This window comes from Struthio camelus, chromosome 7 (genome assembly GCF_040807025.1).
Source record: "Struthio camelus isolate bStrCam1 chromosome 7, bStrCam1.hap1, whole genome shotgun sequence".
NCBI classification, from domain to species: Eukaryota; Metazoa; Chordata; class Aves; order Struthioniformes; family Struthionidae; genus Struthio; species Struthio camelus.
Window position 1 is genome coordinate 44,187,435 of NC_090948.1, and position 16,588 is coordinate 44,204,022.

At 57.8% G+C, this 16,588-nt stretch overlaps 5 non-coding genes across 5 annotated transcripts; all 5 read right to left on the reverse strand.

The window, feature by feature from the left end:
- Positions 1 to 2,171: 2,171 nt before the first annotated feature.
- On the reverse strand, positions 2,172 to 2,244 carry TRNAK-UUU (transfer RNA lysine (anticodon UUU)). Its single transcript has one exon. It is a non-coding gene; the product is annotated as a tRNA-Lys (tRNA).
- A 3,238-nt stretch (positions 2,245 to 5,482) lies between these two features.
- Positions 5,483 to 5,555, reverse strand: TRNAK-UUU (transfer RNA lysine (anticodon UUU)). The gene has a single exon. It is a non-coding gene; the product is annotated as a tRNA-Lys (tRNA).
- Positions 5,556 to 8,794: 3,239 nt separating this feature from the next.
- On the reverse strand, positions 8,795 to 8,867 carry TRNAK-UUU (transfer RNA lysine (anticodon UUU)). The gene has a single exon. It is a non-coding gene; the product is annotated as a tRNA-Lys (tRNA).
- A 3,240-nt stretch (positions 8,868 to 12,107) lies between these two features.
- On the reverse strand, positions 12,108 to 12,180 carry TRNAK-UUU (transfer RNA lysine (anticodon UUU)). The gene has a single exon. It is a non-coding gene; the product is annotated as a tRNA-Lys (tRNA).
- Positions 12,181 to 15,414: 3,234 nt separating this feature from the next.
- TRNAK-UUU (transfer RNA lysine (anticodon UUU)) lies at positions 15,415 to 15,487 on the reverse strand. Its single transcript has one exon. It is a non-coding gene; the product is annotated as a tRNA-Lys (tRNA).
- Positions 15,488 to 16,588: the final 1,101 nt, after the last annotated feature.

Genomic DNA, 16,588 nt, shown 5'->3' on the forward strand with positions numbered 1-16,588 from the left:
CGCATGCGGGCGCTTTGGCCCCAAATGCACAAACGACACCGCTAACGAAGGAAGCAGGACGAGCAGGAAGCACTCAGGCAAAGGCTCAAGACAAATCAGTAAGGAAGGACACAAGCCGTAAGTCGGGAGAAGAGAGGACCCACGCAGAAGGGAACAAAACACAAGCACGATTCATATCAGACAACTGACCAGTCAGCCCTTGTCAGCAGCGCTCCCCACCTGGTCCTCTTCCCCATGCTCATCTCATCCCACAGTGCTTCCCCGCTCACCCAATAACCCAATAATTTACTTTCCGGGCGAGCAAGTGGAAGATTTGTGCTGAGAGGCCACAAAAGCCACAAGAACTTTGTGTCAGCCAAGGCAACAGCGAGACAGGCGTCACCTGTGCAAGGCGTCAGGCAACGCACAGCCTTTGTGCACAGAAAACTTCATACGGCAGTGCTGGGACCCTGGTATCTTGTCATGCCTTCAGTGAAAACATCGATTGCCAGGCAATGCCAACCTGGCGGACACACAACTGACAGCTTCTGGAGCTCCCCTAGGACATGGGGCTTTAAATTCAGCAGGCATTGGTCACTCTAGAGGAAAGCGGCGGCTGTCTTGCAGCAGAAGCACCCAACGAGTACCTCAGGAAAGCAAGGTCGGAAAGGCCGACAACAAGAGCAAGGGAAAGGAGGGCGAAAAAGGCGACAACAGGCATGTGGCCTTGAGCAATGCAAGGCCTATAGGAGCCTTCGCCAATGGAACTCTTCCAGATGGGCTTCTTCGCTTTAATGAGTAAGTCGCCAGCATGAGCTTTGAGCAACTTCACACATTTCCAAGGAAGAATGCTAGTGCTGTCTCTTCTCACCTGGAGCTGGGCATGCTTTCACATGAAGCATCTGGCCCGAGGGACCCTGCGCCACGCCGGAACAGCCGGAGGGAGTGGCGACTGCTAGTAGTGGGGGACTCCCTGCTGCAGGGGGGACAGAGGCACCCACCTGCCGACCTGACCTCCTGGGCAGAGAGGCTTGCTGGGACGGGGGAGGGGCTCAGGTCTAGGATGGTGCGGAGAGACTGCCAAAGCTTGTCCGCTCCTCTGACTATGCCCCACCCCCGCCCCAGCTGCTCCTCCATGTGGGCACCAACCACACTGCCAGGGGCAACTTGGAACCTATCAAAGGTGACCGCAGAGCTCGGCGGACAGCTGGCAGGACTACGAGGGCCCAGGCGCTTTTCTCCTTGGTCCTGCCAGCGAGGGCGAAGGATGTGCCGCGGAGTAGACGGATGCTGCAAGTCAGCAGTTGGCTGCGCAGCTGGTGTGGGCAACAGGGTTTTGCCTTCTGTGACCAAGGGACCCTGTTTGAAGAACAACATCTGCTCGGGAGAGGTGGGATTCCCCCCCCGCACCCGCCCTCGCTAAGCGAGGCACAGGCGTCTTTGCCAACAGGCTGGCCAACCTTGTAAGGAGGGCTTTAAACTGCTCTTGAGGAAGGACAGACCAGGATGGCCGGGGGGGAGGAGGAGGGGGGTCGTCCTTTCTGTGACAGGGCGGCTGGAATGGGTCCTTACCCAGAGCTTACGGGTAAGGATCGAAGGGCAGACTAACATGGGTGACACTGTTGTGGGTGTTTGCTACAGGCCACCTGATGAGGAAGGAGAAGTGGATGAGGCCTTCTACGGACAGCTGGAAGTAGCCTCACAGTCACAGGCCTTGGGCCTCACGAGGGACTTGAACCACCCCGACAGCTGCTGGCGGGCCACCTTAGCAAGGCACCAGCAATCCGAGGGGCTGGGAAGGGCTCCGCCCCCTCTGGAGTTTAATCTGGTGGGAGATGTCAAGGACAACAAGGACAGCTTCTTTAACGAAATCAGTCGCAAAAGGAAGAGTAGGGCAAAAGCGGGCCCGCTGCGGAATGGGGCAGGGGCCCTGCTTGTTCAGGGTACCAGAAAGGCAGAGCTACGGAATGCCTTCCTTGGGGCGTCCTGAGTTTGTTAGGCTCGCGTCCTGCGAGAGTAACTCTCTGAGGCTCTGCCTAGGAGGAAGGCGAGAGATTGCCTCTTTTGTGGGAGACAGGAGTTGGATGCAAAGAGCTTCCCCGTGGCTCTGCAGATCCCCCTGCCTTTCCTCCGTTTTGGCAGTGCCACTTCTTGTGCAAAGGTGAAAGCACTGAGTAAATAGGAACGCGCGCCGCCTGAACAGGGGCTTGAACCCTGGACCCTCAGATTAAAAGTCTGATGCTCTCCCAGCTGAGCTACCCAGGCTCCCTGAGGGGAAAAACAGAGCCCAGCTCCAGAGCGCAGCCCTAATTAGCAGACCAAGGGCTTTCTAAGAAGGTCTACGGAGAGAGAGAGAGAGAGAGAGGCAACTCCTGAGATCAGCAATTCATTAACACCTTGCCGGACCGACTGGGTTAACATTGCCCTTTGGCACTTTTGTTCCGAAGCACCTGCTTGCCGCCAGGCTGGGCGTGAGCCCTGCAGTCTCAGGAGGAGTTTGCTCGCACTCAGCAGTGCACGACAAGAAGTAGGAATGCTGTGGCTCTTTCAAGGCGAAACCCTGGGCTGCTCGGCTGTTAACAAACCACTAATCCCGATGCCAGCCCTGGGGGTGGTGGGGGGGGTCTCTTGCCGCTTTCCTCTGCTCCCATACCAGGTCCAGGGAGACCGGGTGCCTCCTGAGCCCCTCCTGGTGCCTGCAGTGATGCTGCTGCGGCCCTGCAGCACCACCATCTGTGCGTGCTGTAGCGCCTTTTCAGTGGGGCAGGCAACACAAGCAGGCCCTCCTTCACACACAGCTCACCCAGGACAGGTAGCTCCCAGGTCTCTCCACAGCCCTGAGCATCTCCACCCTGGGCAGCACCATGGCAGAGACTCAGGCACCTCTGTATCAACTGTCTGCCCTGGGGCAGGGATCACCCCCACCCCCTCCTCCCCCGGCCCAGGGCCTCCTGCTTCGGAGTGGGCAGGCTGGGTCACTGGGCTGGTGCAGGCTTTGGCAGCACACAGCTCTCTCAGGAATAGCACCTCTCCGTTCTGGAGGGGATCTCTCTGAATGCGTTGCACACGGAGGAGTGACTAGGACGACAAATAAAAGTAAACGAAAAATTGCACTCTCTTGAGGATACACAGAGAAGAACGAGCAGCTCAGGAAGACAGAGAAATCCCAAAGCAGCCAATGAGCAGCATTTGGTCGCCCAGGCATGAGGGCAGGTGGCCCAGCTGGGGCCAGGTGCAGGGCAAGGGGCTCCCATTTCCCCAGGCCCCCTCCCGTCCCCAGGGAGCAGTAGCGGCAGGGCTGCGGGCCCTGCCCCTGCTGCCCGCCAACATCGCGCATGCGGGCGCTTTGGCCCCAAATGCACAAACGACACCGCTAACGAAGGAAGCAGGACGAGCAGGAAGCACTCAGGCAAAGGCTCAAGACAAATCAGTAAGGAAGGACACAAGCCGTAAGTCGGGAGAAGAGAGGACCCACGCAGAAGGGAACAAAACACAAGCACGATTCATATCAGACAACTGACCAGTCAGCCCTTGTCAGCAGCGCTCCCCACCTGGTCCTCTTCCCCATGCTCATCTCATCCCACAGTGCTTCCCCGCTCACCCAATAACCCAATAATTTACTTTCCGGGCGAGCAAGTGGAAGATTTGTGCTGAGAGGCCACAAAAGCCACAAGAACTTTGTGTCAGCCAAGGCAACAGCGAGACAGGCGTCACCTGTGCAAGGCGTCAGGCAACGCACAGCCTTTGTGCACAGAAAACTTCATACGGCAGTGCTGGGACCCTGGTATCTTGTCATGCCTTCAGTGAAAACATCGATTGCCAGGCAATGCCAACCTGGCGGACACACAACTGACAGCTTCTGGAGCTCCCCTAGGACATGGGGCTTTAAATTCAGCAGGCATTGGTCACTCTAGAGGAAAGCGGCGGCTGTCTTGCAGCAGAAGCACCCAACGAGTACCTCAGGAAAGCAAGGTCGGAAAGGCCGACAACAAGAGCAAGGGAAAGGAGGGCGAAAAAGGCGACAACAGGCATGTGGCCTTGAGCAATGCAAGGCCTATAGGAGCCTTCGCCAATGGAACTCTTCCAGATGGGCTTCTTCGCTTTAATGAGTAAGTCGCCAGCATGAGCTTTGAGCAACTTCACACATTTCCAAGGAAGAATGCTAGTGCTGTCTCTTCTCACCTGGAGCTGGGCATGCTTTCACATGAAGCATCTGGCCCGAGGGACCCTGCGCCACGCCGGAACAGCCGGAGGGAGTGGCGACTGCTAGTAGTGGGGGACTCCCTGCTGCAGGGGGGACAGAGGCACCCACCTGCCGACCTGACCTCCTGGGCAGAGAGGCTTGCTGGGACGGGGGAGGGGCTCAGGTCTAGGATGGTGCGGAGAGACTGCCAAAGCTTGTCCGCTCCTCTGACTATGCCCCACCCCCGCCCCAGCTGCTCCTCCATGTGGGCACCAACCACACTGCCAGGGGCAACTTGGAACCTATCAAAGGTGACCGCAGAGCTCGGCGGACAGCTGGCAGGACTACGAGGGCCCAGGCGCTTTTCTCCTTGGTCCTGCCAGCGAGGGCGAAGGATGTGCCGCGGAGTAGACGGATGCTGCAAGTCAGCAGTTGGCTGCGCAGCTGGTGTGGGCAACAGGGTTTTGCCTTCTGTGACCAAGGGACCCTGTTTGAAGAACAACATCTGCTCGGGAGAGGTGGGATTCCCCCCCCGCACCCGCCCTCGCTAAGCGAGGCACAGGCGTCTTTGCCAACAGGCTGGCCAACCTTGTAAGGAGGGCTTTAAACTGCTCTTGAGGAAGGACAGACCAGGATGGCCGGGGGGGAGGAGGAGGGGGGTCGTCCTTTCTGTGACAGGGCGGCTGGAATGGGTCCTTACCCAGAGCTTACGGGTAAGGATCGAAGGGCAGACTAACATGGGTGACACTGTTGTGGGTGTTTGCTACAGGCCACCTGATGAGGAAGGAGAAGTGGATGAGGCCTTCTACGGACAGCTGGAAGTAGCCTCACAGTCACAGGCCTTGGGCCTCACGAGGGACTTGAACCACCCCGACAGCTGCTGGCGGGCCACCTTAGCAAGGCACCAGCAATCCGAGGGGCTGGGAAGGGCTCCGCCCCCTCTGGAGTTTAATCTGGTGGGAGATGTCAAGGACAACAAGGACAGCTTCTTTAACGAAATCAGTCGCAAAAGGAAGAGTAGGGCAAAAGCGGGCCCGCTGCGGAATGGGGCAGGGGCCCTGCTTGTTCAGGGTACCAGAAAGGCAGAGCTACGGAATGCCTTCCTTGGGGCGTCCTGAGTTTGTTAGGCTCGCGTCCTGCGAGAGTAACTCTCTGAGGCTCTGCCTAGGAGGAAGGCGAGAGATTGCCTCTTTTGTGGGAGACAGGAGTTGGATGCAAAGAGCTTCCCCGTGGCTCTGCAGATCCCCCTGCCTTTCCTCCGTTTTGGCAGTGCCACTTCTTGTGCAAAGGTGAAAGCACTGAGTAAATAGGAACGCGCGCCGCCTGAACAGGGGCTTGAACCCTGGACCCTCAGATTAAAAGTCTGATGCTCTCCCAGCTGAGCTACCCAGGCTCCCTGAGGGGAAAAACAGAGCCCAGCTCCAGAGCGCAGCCCTAATTAGCAGACCAAGGGCTTTCTAAGAAGGTCTACGGAGAGAGAGAGAGAGAGAGAGGCAACTCCTGAGATCAGCAATTCATTAACACCTTGCCGGACCGACTGGGTTAACATTGCCCTTTGGCACTTTTGTTCCGAAGCACCTGCTTGCCGCCAGGCTGGGCGTGAGCCCTGCAGTCTCAGGAGGAGTTTGCTCGCACTCAGCAGTGCACGACAAGAAGTAGGAATGCTGTGGCTCTTTCAAGGCGAAACCCTGGGCTGCTCGGCTGTTAACAAACCACTAATCCCGATGCCAGCCCTGGGGGTGGTGGGGGGGGGTCTCTTGCCGCTTTCCTCTGCTCCCATACCAGGTCCAGGGAGACCGGGTGCCTCCTGAGCCCCTCCTGGTGCCTGCAGTGATGCTGCTGCGGCCCTGCAGCACCACCATCTGTGCGTGCTGTAGCGCCTTTTCAGTGGGGCAGGCAACACAAGCAGGCCCTCCTTCACACACAGCTCACCCAGGACAGGTAGCTCCCAGGTCTCTCCACAGCCCTGAGCATCTCCACCCTGGGCAGCACCATGGCAGAGACTCAGGCACCTCTGTATCAACTGTCTGCCCTGGGGCAGGGATCACCCCCACCCCCTCCTCCCCCGGCCCAGGGCCTCCTGCTTCGGAGTGGGCAGGCTGGGTCACTGGGCTGGTGCAGGCTTTGGCAGCACACAGCTCTCTCAGGAATAGCACCTCTCCGTTCTGGAGGGGATCTCTCTGAATGCGTTGCACACGGAGGAGTGACTAGGACGACAAATAAAAGTAAACGAAAAATTGCACTCTCTTGAGGATACACAGAGAAGAACGAGCAGCTCAGGAAGACAGAGAAATCCCAAAGCAGCCAATGAGCAGCATTTGGTCGCCCAGGCATGAGGGCAGGTGGCCCAGCTGGGGCCAGGTGCAGGGCAAGGGGCTCCCATTTCCCCAGGCCCCCTCCCGTCCCCAGGGAGCAGTAGCGGCAGGGCTGCGGGCCCTGCCCCTGCTGCCCGCCAACATCGCGCATGCGGGCGCTTTGGCCCCAAATGCACAAACGACACCGCTAACGAAGGAAGCAGGACGAGCAGGAAGCACTCAGGCAAAGGCTCAAGACAAATCAGTAAGGAAGGACACAAGCCGTAAGTCGGGAGAAGAGAGGACCCACGCAGAAGGGAACAAAACACAAGCACGATTCATATCAGACAACTGACCAGTCAGCCCTTGTCAGCAGCGCTCCCCACCTGGTCCTCTTCCCCATGCTCATCTCATCCCACAGTGCTTCCCCGCTCACCCAATAACCCAATAATTTACTTTCCGGGCGAGCAAGTGGAAGATTTGTGCTGAGAGGCCACAAAAGCCACAAGAACTTTGTGTCAGCCAAGGCAACAGCGAGACAGGCGTCACCTGTGCAAGGCGTCAGGCAACGCACAGCCTTTGTGCACAGAAAACTTCATACGGCAGTGCTGGGACCCTGGTATCTTGTCATGCCTTCAGTGAAAACATCGATTGCCAGGCAATGCCAACCTGGCGGACACACAACTGACAGCTTCTGGAGCTCCCCTAGGACATGGGGCTTTAAATTCAGCAGGCATTGGTCACTCTAGAGGAAAGCGGCGGCTGTCTTGCAGCAGAAGCACCCAACGAGTACCTCAGGAAAGCAAGGTCGGAAAGGCCGACAACAAGAGCAAGGGAAAGGAGGGCGAAAAAGGCGACAACAGGCATGTGGCCTTGAGCAATGCAAGGCCTATAGGAGCCTTCGCCAATGGAACTCTTCCAGATGGGCTTCTTCGCTTTAATGAGTAAGTCGCCAGCATGAGCTTTGAGCAACTTCACACATTTCCAAGGAAGAATGCTAGTGCTGTCTCTTCTCACCTGGAGCTGGGCATGCTTTCACATGAAGCATCTGGCCCGAGGGACCCTGCGCCACGCCGGAACAGCCGGAGGGAGTGGCGACTGCTAGTAGTGGGGGACTCCCTGCTGCAGGGGGGACAGAGGCACCCACCTGCCGACCTGACCTCCTGGGCAGAGAGGCTTGCTGGGACGGGGGAGGGGCTCAGGTCTAGGATGGTGCGGAGAGACTGCCAAAGCTTGTCCGCTCCTCTGACTATGCCCCACCCCCGCCCCAGCTGCTCCTCCATGTGGGCACCAACCACACTGCCAGGGGCAACTTGGAACCTATCAAAGGTGACCGCAGAGCTCGGCGGACAGCTGGCAGGACTACGAGGGCCCAGGCGCTTTTCTCCTTGGTCCTGCCAGCGAGGGCGAAGGATGTGCCGCGGAGTAGACGGATGCTGCAAGTCAGCAGTTGGCTGCGCAGCTGGTGTGGGCAACAGGGTTTTGCCTTCTGTGACCAAGGGACCCTGTTTGAAGAACAACATCTGCTCGGGAGAGGTGGGATTCCCCCCCCGCACCCGCCCTCGCTAAGCGAGGCACAGGCGTCTTTGCCAACAGGCTGGCCAACCTTGTAAGGAGGGCTTTAAACTGCTCTTGAGGAAGGACAGACCAGGATGGCCGGGGGGGAGGAGGAGGGGGGTCGTCCTTTCTGTGACAGGGCGGCTGGAATGGGTCCTTACCCAGAGCTTACGGGTAAGGATCGAAGGGCAGACTAACATGGGTGACACTGTTGTGGGTGTTTGCTACAGGCCACCTGATGAGGAAGGAGAAGTGGATGAGGCCTTCTACGGACAGCTGGAAGTAGCCTCACAGTCACAGGCCTTGGGCCTCACGAGGGACTTGAACCACCCCGACAGCTGCTGGCGGGCCACCTTAGCAAGGCACCAGCAATCCGAGGGGCTGGGAAGGGCTCCGCCCCCTCTGGAGTTTAATCTGGTGGGAGATGTCAAGGACAACAAGGACAGCTTCTTTAACGAAATCAGTCGCAAAAGGAAGAGTAGGGCAAAAGCGGGCCCGCTGCGGAATGGGGCAGGGGCCCTGCTTGTTCAGGGTACCAGAAAGGCAGAGCTACGGAATGCCTTCCTTGGGGCGTCCTGAGTTTGTTAGGCTCGCGTCCTGCGAGAGTAACTCTCTGAGGCTCTGCCTAGGAGGAAGGCGAGAGATTGCCTCTTTTGTGGGAGACAGGAGTTGGATGCAAAGAGCTTCCCCGTGGCTCTGCAGATCCCCCTGCCTTTCCTCCGTTTTGGCAGTGCCACTTCTTGTGCAAAGGTGAAAGCACTGAGTAAATAGGAACGCGCGCCGCCTGAACAGGGGCTTGAACCCTGGACCCTCAGATTAAAAGTCTGATGCTCTCCCAGCTGAGCTACCCAGGCTCCCTGAGGGGAAAAACAGAGCCCAGCTCCAGAGCGCAGCCCTAATTAGCAGACCAAGGGCTTTCTAAGAAGGTCTACGGAGAGAGAGAGAGAGAGAGAGGCAACTCCTGAGATCAGCAATTCATTAACACCTTGCCGGACCGACTGGGTTAACATTGCCCTTTGGCACTTTTGTTCCGAAGCACCTGCTTGCCGCCAGGCTGGGCGTGAGCCCTGCAGTCTCAGGAGGAGTTTGCTCGCACTCAGCAGTGCACGACAAGAAGTAGGAATGCTGTGGCTCTTTCAAGGCGAAACCCTGGGCTGCTCGGCTGTTAACAAACCACTAATCCCGATGCCAGCCCTGGGGGTGGTGGGGGGGGTCTCTTGCCGCTTTCCTCTGCTCCCATACCAGGTCCAGGGAGACCGGGTGCCTCCTGAGCCCCTCCTGGTGCCTGCAGTGATGCTGCTGCGGCCCTGCAGCACCACCATCTGTGCGTGCTGTAGCGCCTTTTCAGTGGGGCAGGCAACACAAGCAGGCCCTCCTTCACACACAGCTCACCCAGGACAGGTAGCTCCCAGGTCTCTCCACAGCCCTGAGCATCTCCACCCTGGGCAGCACCATGGCAGAGACTCAGGCACCTCTGTATCAACTGTCTGCCCTGGGGCAGGGATCACCCCCACCCCCTCCTCCCCCGGCCCAGGGCCTCCTGCTTCGGAGTGGGCAGGCTGGGTCACTGGGCTGGTGCAGGCTTTGGCAGCACACAGCTCTCTCAGGAATAGCACCTCTCCGTTCTGGAGGGGATCTCTCTGAATGCGTTGCACACGGAGGAGTGACTAGGACGACAAATAAAAGTAAACGAAAAATTGCACTCTCTTGAGGATACACAGAGAAGAACGAGCAGCTCAGGAAGACAGAGAAATCCCAAAGCAGCCAATGAGCAGCATTTGGTCGCCCAGGCATGAGGGCAGGTGGCCCAGCTGGGGCCAGGTGCAGGGCAAGGGGCTCCCATTTCCCCAGGCCCCCTCCCGTCCCCAGGGAGCAGTAGCGGCAGGGCTGCGGGCCCTGCTGCCCTGCTGCCCGCCAACATCGCGCATGCGGGCGCTTTGGCCCCAAATGCACAAACGACACCGCTAACGAAGGAAGCAGGACGAGCAGGAAGCACTCAGGCAAAGGCTCAAGACAAATCAGTAAGGAAGGACACAAGCCGTAAGTCGGGAGAAGAGAGGACCCACGCAGAAGGGAACAAAACACAAGCACGATTCATATCAGACAACTGACCAGTCAGCCCTTGTCAGCAGCGCTCCCCACCTGGTCCTCTTCCCCATGCTCATCTCATCCCACAGTGCTTCCCCGCTCACCCAATAACCCAATAATTTACTTTCCGGGCGAGCAAGTGGAAGATTTGTGCTGAGAGGCCACAAAAGCCACAAGAACTTTGTGTCAGCCAAGGCAACAGCGAGACAGGCGTCACCTGTGCAAGGCGTCAGGCAACGCACAGCCTTTGTGCACAGAAAACTTCATACGGCAGTGCTGGGACCCTGGTATCTTGTCATGCCTTCAGTGAAAACATCGATTGCCAGGCAATGCCAACCTGGCGGACACACAACTGACAGCTTCTGGAGCTCCCCTAGGACATGGGGCTTTAAATTCAGCAGGCATTGGTCACTCTAGAGGAAAGCGGCGGCTGTCTTGCAGCAGAAGCACCCAACGAGTACCTCAGGAAAGCAAGGTCGGAAAGGCCGACAACAAGAGCAAGGGAAAGGAGGGCGAAAAAGGCGACAACAGGCATGTGGCCTTGAGCAATGCAAGGCCTATAGGAGCCTTCGCCAATGGAACTCTTCCAGATGGGCTTCTTCGCTTTAATGAGTAAGTCGCCAGCATGAGCTTTGAGCAACTTCACACATTTCCAAGGAAGAATGCTAGTGCTGTCTCTTCTCACCTGGAGCTGGGCATGCTTTCACATGAAGCATCTGGCCCGAGGGACCCTGCGCCACGCCGGAACAGCCGGAGGGAGTGGCGACTGCTAGTAGTGGGGGACTCCCTGCTGCAGGGGGGACAGAGGCACCCACCTGCCGACCTGACCTCCTGGGCAGAGAGGCTTGCTGGGACGGGGGAGGGGCTCAGGTCTAGGATGGTGCGGAGAGACTGCCAAAGCTTGTCCGCTCCTCTGACTATGCCCCACCCCCGCCCCAGCTGCTCCTCCATGTGGGCACCAACCACACTGCCAGGGGCAACTTGGAACCTATCAAAGGTGACCGCAGAGCTCGGCGGACAGCTGGCAGGACTACGAGGGCCCAGGCGCTTTTCTCCTTGGTCCTGCCAGCGAGGGCGAAGGATGTGCCGCGGAGTAGACGGATGCTGCAAGTCAGCAGTTGGCTGCGCAGCTGGTGTGGGCAACAGGGTTTTGCCTTCTGTGACCAAGGGACCCTGTTTGAAGAACAACATCTGCTCGGGAGAGGTGGGATTCCCCCCCCGCACCCGCCCTCGCTAAGCGAGGCACAGGCGTCTTTGCCAACAGGCTGGCCAACCTTGTAAGGAGGGCTTTAAACTGCTCTTGAGGAAGGACAGACCAGGATGGCCGGGGGGGAGGAGGAGGGGGGTCGTCCTTTCTGTGACAGGGCGGCTGGAATGGGTCCTTACCCAGAGCTTACGGGTAAGGATCGAAGGGCAGACTAACATGGGTGACACTGTTGTGGGTGTTTGCTACAGGCCACCTGATGAGGAAGGAGAAGTGGATGAGGCCTTCTACGGACAGCTGGAAGTAGCCTCACAGTCACAGGCCTTGGGCCTCACGAGGGACTTGAACCACCCCGACAGCTGCTGGCGGGCCACCTTAGCAAGGCACCAGCAATCCGAGGGGCTGGGAAGGGCTCCGCCCCCTCTGGAGTTTAATCTGGTGGGAGATGTCAAGGACAACAAGGACAGCTTCTTTAACGAAATCAGTCGCAAAAGGAAGAGTAGGGCAAAAGCGGGCCCGCTGCGGAATGGGGCAGGGGCCCTGCTTGTTCAGGGTACCAGAAAGGCAGAGCTACGGAATGCCTTCCTTGGGGCGTCCTGAGTTTGTTAGGCTCGCGTCCTGCGAGAGTAACTCTCTGAGGCTCTGCCTAGGAGGAAGGCGAGAGATTGCCTCTTTTGTGGGAGACAGGAGTTGGATGCAAAGAGCTTCCCCGTGGCTCTGCAGATCCCCCTGCCTTTCCTCCGTTTTGGCAGTGCCACTTCTTGTGCAAAGGTGAAAGCACTGAGTAAATAGGAACGCGCGCCGCCTGAACAGGGGCTTGAACCCTGGACCCTCAGATTAAAAGTCTGATGCTCTCCCAGCTGAGCTACCCAGGCTCCCTGAGGGGAAAAACAGAGCCCAGCTCCAGAGCGCAGCCCTAATTAGCAGACCAAGGGCTTTCTAAGAAGGTCTACGGAGAGAGAGAGAGAGAGAGAGGCAACTCCTGAGATCAGCAATTCATTAACACCTTGCCGGACCGACTGGGTTAACATTGCCCTTTGGCACTTTTGTTCCGAAGCACCTGCTTGCCGCCAGGCTGGGCGTGAGCCCTGCAGTCTCAGGAGGAGTTTGCTCGCACTCAGCAGTGCACGACAAGAAGTAGGAATGCTGTGGCTCTTTCAAGGCGAAACCCTGGGCTGCTCGGCTGTTAACAAACCACTAATCCCGATGCCAGCCCTGGGGGTGGTGGGGGGGGTCTCTTGCCGCTTTCCTCTGCTCCCATACCAGGTCCAGGGAGACCGGGTGCCTCCTGAGCCCCTCCTGGTGCCTGCAGTGATGCTGCTGCGGCCCTGCAGCACCACCATCTGTGCGTGCTGTAGCGCCTTTTCAGTGGGGCAGGCAACACAAGCAGGCCCTCCTTCACACACAGCTCACCCAGGACAGGTAGCTCCCAGGTCTCTCCACAGCCCTGAGCATCTCCACCCTGGGCAGCACCATGGCAGAGACTCAGGCACCTCTGTATCAACTGTCTGCCCTGGGGCAGGGATCACCCCCACCCCCTCCTCCCCCGGCCCAGGGCCTCCTGCTTCGGAGTGGGCAGGCTGGGTCACTGGGCTGGTGCAGGCTTTGGCAGCACACAGCTCTCTCAGGAATAGCACCTCTCCGTTCTGGAGGGGATCTCTCTGAATGCGTTGCACACGGAGGAGTGACTAGGACGACAAATAAAAGTAAACGAAAAATTGCACTCTCTTGAGGATACACAGAGAAGAACGAGCAGCTCAGGAAGACAGAGAAATCCCAAAGCAGCCAATGAGCAGCATTTGGTCGCCCAGGCATGAGGGCAGGTGGCCCAGCTGGGGCCAGGTGCAGGGCAAGGGGCTCCCATTTCCCCAGGCCCCCTCCCGTCCCCAGGGAGCAGTAGCGGCAGGGCTGCGGGCCTGCTGCTGCCCGCCAACATCGCGCATGCGGGCGCTTTGGCCCCAAATGCACAAACGACACCGCTAACGAAGGAAGCAGGACGAGCAGGAAGCACTCAGGCAAAGGCTCAAGACAAATCAGTAAGGAAGGACACAAGCCGTAAGTCGGGAGAAGAGAGGACCCACGCAGAAGGGAACAAAACACAAGCACGATTCATATCAGACAACTGACCAGTCAGCCCTTGTCAGCAGCGCTCCCCACCTGGTCCTCTTCCCCATGCTCATCTCATCCCACAGTGCTTCCCCGCTCACCCAATAACCCAATAATTTACTTTCCGGGCGAGCAAGTGGAAGATTTGTGCTGAGAGGCCACAAAAGCCACAAGAACTTTGTGTCAGCCAAGGCAACAGCGAGACAGGCGTCACCTGTGCAAGGCGTCAGGCAACGCACAGCCTTTGTGCACAGAAAACTTCATACGGCAGTGCTGGGACCCTGGTATCTTGTCATGCCTTCAGTGAAAACATCGATTGCCAGGCAATGCCAACCTGGCGGACACACAACTGACAGCTTCTGGAGCTCCCCTAGGACATGGGGCTTTAAATTCAGCAGGCATTGGTCACTCTAGAGGAAAGCGGCGGCTGTCTTGCAGCAGAAGCACCCAACGAGTACCTCAGGAAAGCAAGGTCGGAAAGGCCGACAACAAGAGCAAGGGAAAGGAGGGCGAAAAAGGCGACAACAGGCATGTGGCCTTGAGCAATGCAAGGCCTATAGGAGCCTTCGCCAATGGAACTCTTCCAGATGGGCTTCTTCGCTTTAATGAGTAAGTCGCCAGCATGAGCTTTGAGCAACTTCACACATTTCCAAGGAAGAATGCTAGTGCTGTCTCTTCTCACCTGGAGCTGGGCATGCTTTCACATGAAGCATCTGGCCCGAGGGACCCTGCGCCACGCCGGAACAGCCGGAGGGAGTGGCGACTGCTAGTAGTGGGGGACTCCCTGCTGCAGGGGGGACAGAGGCACCCACCTGCCGACCTGACCTCCTGGGCAGAGAGGCTTGCTGGGACGGGGGAGGGGCTCAGGTCTAGGATGGTGCGGAGAGACTGCCAAAGCTTGTCCGCTCCTCTGACTATGCCCCACCCCCGCCCCAGCTGCTCCTCCATGTGGGCACCAACCACACTGCCAGGGGCAACTTGGAACCTATCAAAGGTGACCGCAGAGCTCGGCGGACAGCTGGCAGGACTACGAGGGCCCAGGCGCTTTTCTCCTTGGTCCTGCCAGCGAGGGCGAAGGATGTGCCGCGGAGTAGACGGATGCTGCAAGTCAGCAGTTGGCTGCGCAGCTGGTGTGGGCAACAGGGTTTTGCCTTCTGTGACCAAGGGACCCTGTTTGAAGAACAACATCTGCTCGGGAGAGGTGGGATTCCCCCCCCGCACCCGCCCTCGCTAAGCGAGGCACAGGCGTCTTTGCCAACAGGCTGGCCAACCTTGTAAGGAGGGCTTTAAACTGCTCTTGAGGAAGGACAGACCAGGATGGCCGGGGGGGAGGAGGAGGGGGGTCGTCCTTTCTGTGACAGGGCGGCTGGAATGGGTCCTTACCCAGAGCTTACGGGTAAGGATCGAAGGGCAGACTAACATGGGTGACACTGTTGTGGGTGTTTGCTACAGGCCACCTGATGAGGAAGGAGAAGTGGATGAGGCCTTCTACGGACAGCTGGAAGTAGCCTCACAGTCACAGGCCTTGGGCCTCACGAGGGACTTGAACCACCCCGACAGCTGCTGGCGGGCCACCTTAGCAAGGCACCAGCAATCCGAGGGGCTGGGAAGGGCTCCGCCCCCTCTGGAGTTTAATCTGGTGGGAGATGTCAAGGACAACAAGGACAGCTTCTTTAACGAAATCAGTCGCAAAAGGAAGAGTAGGGCAAAAGCGGGCCCGCTGCGGAATGGGGCAGGGGCCCTGCTTGTTCAGGGTACCAGAAAGGCAGAGCTACGGAATGCCTTCCTTGGGGCGTCCTGAGTTTGTTAGGCTCGCGTCCTGCGAGAGTAACTCTCTGAGGCTCTGCCTAGGAGGAAGGCGAGAGATTGCCTCTTTTGTGGGAGACAGGAGTTGGATGCAAAGAGCTTCCCCGTGGCTCTGCAGATCCCCCTGCCTTTCCTCCGTTTTGGCAGTGCCACTTCTTGTGCAAAGGTGAAAGCACTGAGTAAATAGGAACGCGCGCCGCCTGAACAGGGGCTTGAACCCTGGACCCTCAGATTAAAAGTCTGATGCTCTCCCAGCTGAGCTACCCAGGCTCCCTGAGGGGAAAAACAGAGCCCAGCTCCAGAGCGCAGCCCTAATTAGCAGACCAAGGGCTTTCTAAGAAGGTCTACGGAGAGAGAGAGAGAGAGAGAGGCAACTCCTGAGATCAGCAATTCATTAACACCTTGCCGGACCGACTGGGTTAACATTGCCCTTTGGCACTTTTGTTCCGAAGCACCTGCTTGCCGCCAGGCTGGGCGTGAGCCCTGCAGTCTCAGGAGGAGTTTGCTCGCACTCAGCAGTGCACGACAAGAAGTAGGAATGCTGTGGCTCTTTCAAGGCGAAACCCTGGGCTGCTCGGCTGTTAACAAACCACTAATCCCGATGCCAGCCCTGGGGGTGGCGGGGGTGGCCTCTCTTGCTGCTTTCCTCTGCTCCCATACCAGGTCCCTGGAGACCTTACCACTTATATGATTTAAAACATTGCCCAGGCATTAACATCAGATACATCTGTAAGGTTCTAACAGAGTTTTGTGGCTTCTGCTCAGCCTAGCTGAAACAGGCCACCATTTCCCTGTCCTGGTTACATGGCGAGCCTTCCAGCCTCCTGAACAAGGGGGAACATGTACCAGGCTCTCAGTTGCCCGAGGGTACCACTTAACAGAAAACTGATCTTAAACTGCTAACAAAGCGAACTTCTGCTAACGCTAAAGGACATGAGTTGGGAAGAGGGGTGGGCAGATTTCCTGCAGGGCATATCGGACCTTGAGAGAGGGCTGGCGCATACCGAGAGCAATGGTTTCCAGCCCAGGGGTACTGTGAACAGCTAGGAGGCTTTGCATCTGTCACCTTCCAAGTCAGAGATTGTCTCTGAAACTATTACAACCTGGAACACACAAAGGAGTTGCCATTTGTGCAGTTTGTGTTTGGAAAATCAGTTCTACTGGCAACATTCTGCTTCAAGTCACCTGGCAGCTGGTATGTAGAATGATGAGAGAGGATAACATTGCATTTCTACTCTAGTCACCTGCTTCTCACAACAAGGAAGTTATCACCTGCAATCCAAGCTCTAGGGACTTGTCATCTGAAAGGACACGCTGCTCTTTTGCAGACCTCAGTCCACGTGTTCCCTGGAGAGGGATAGGGCTGAGGTT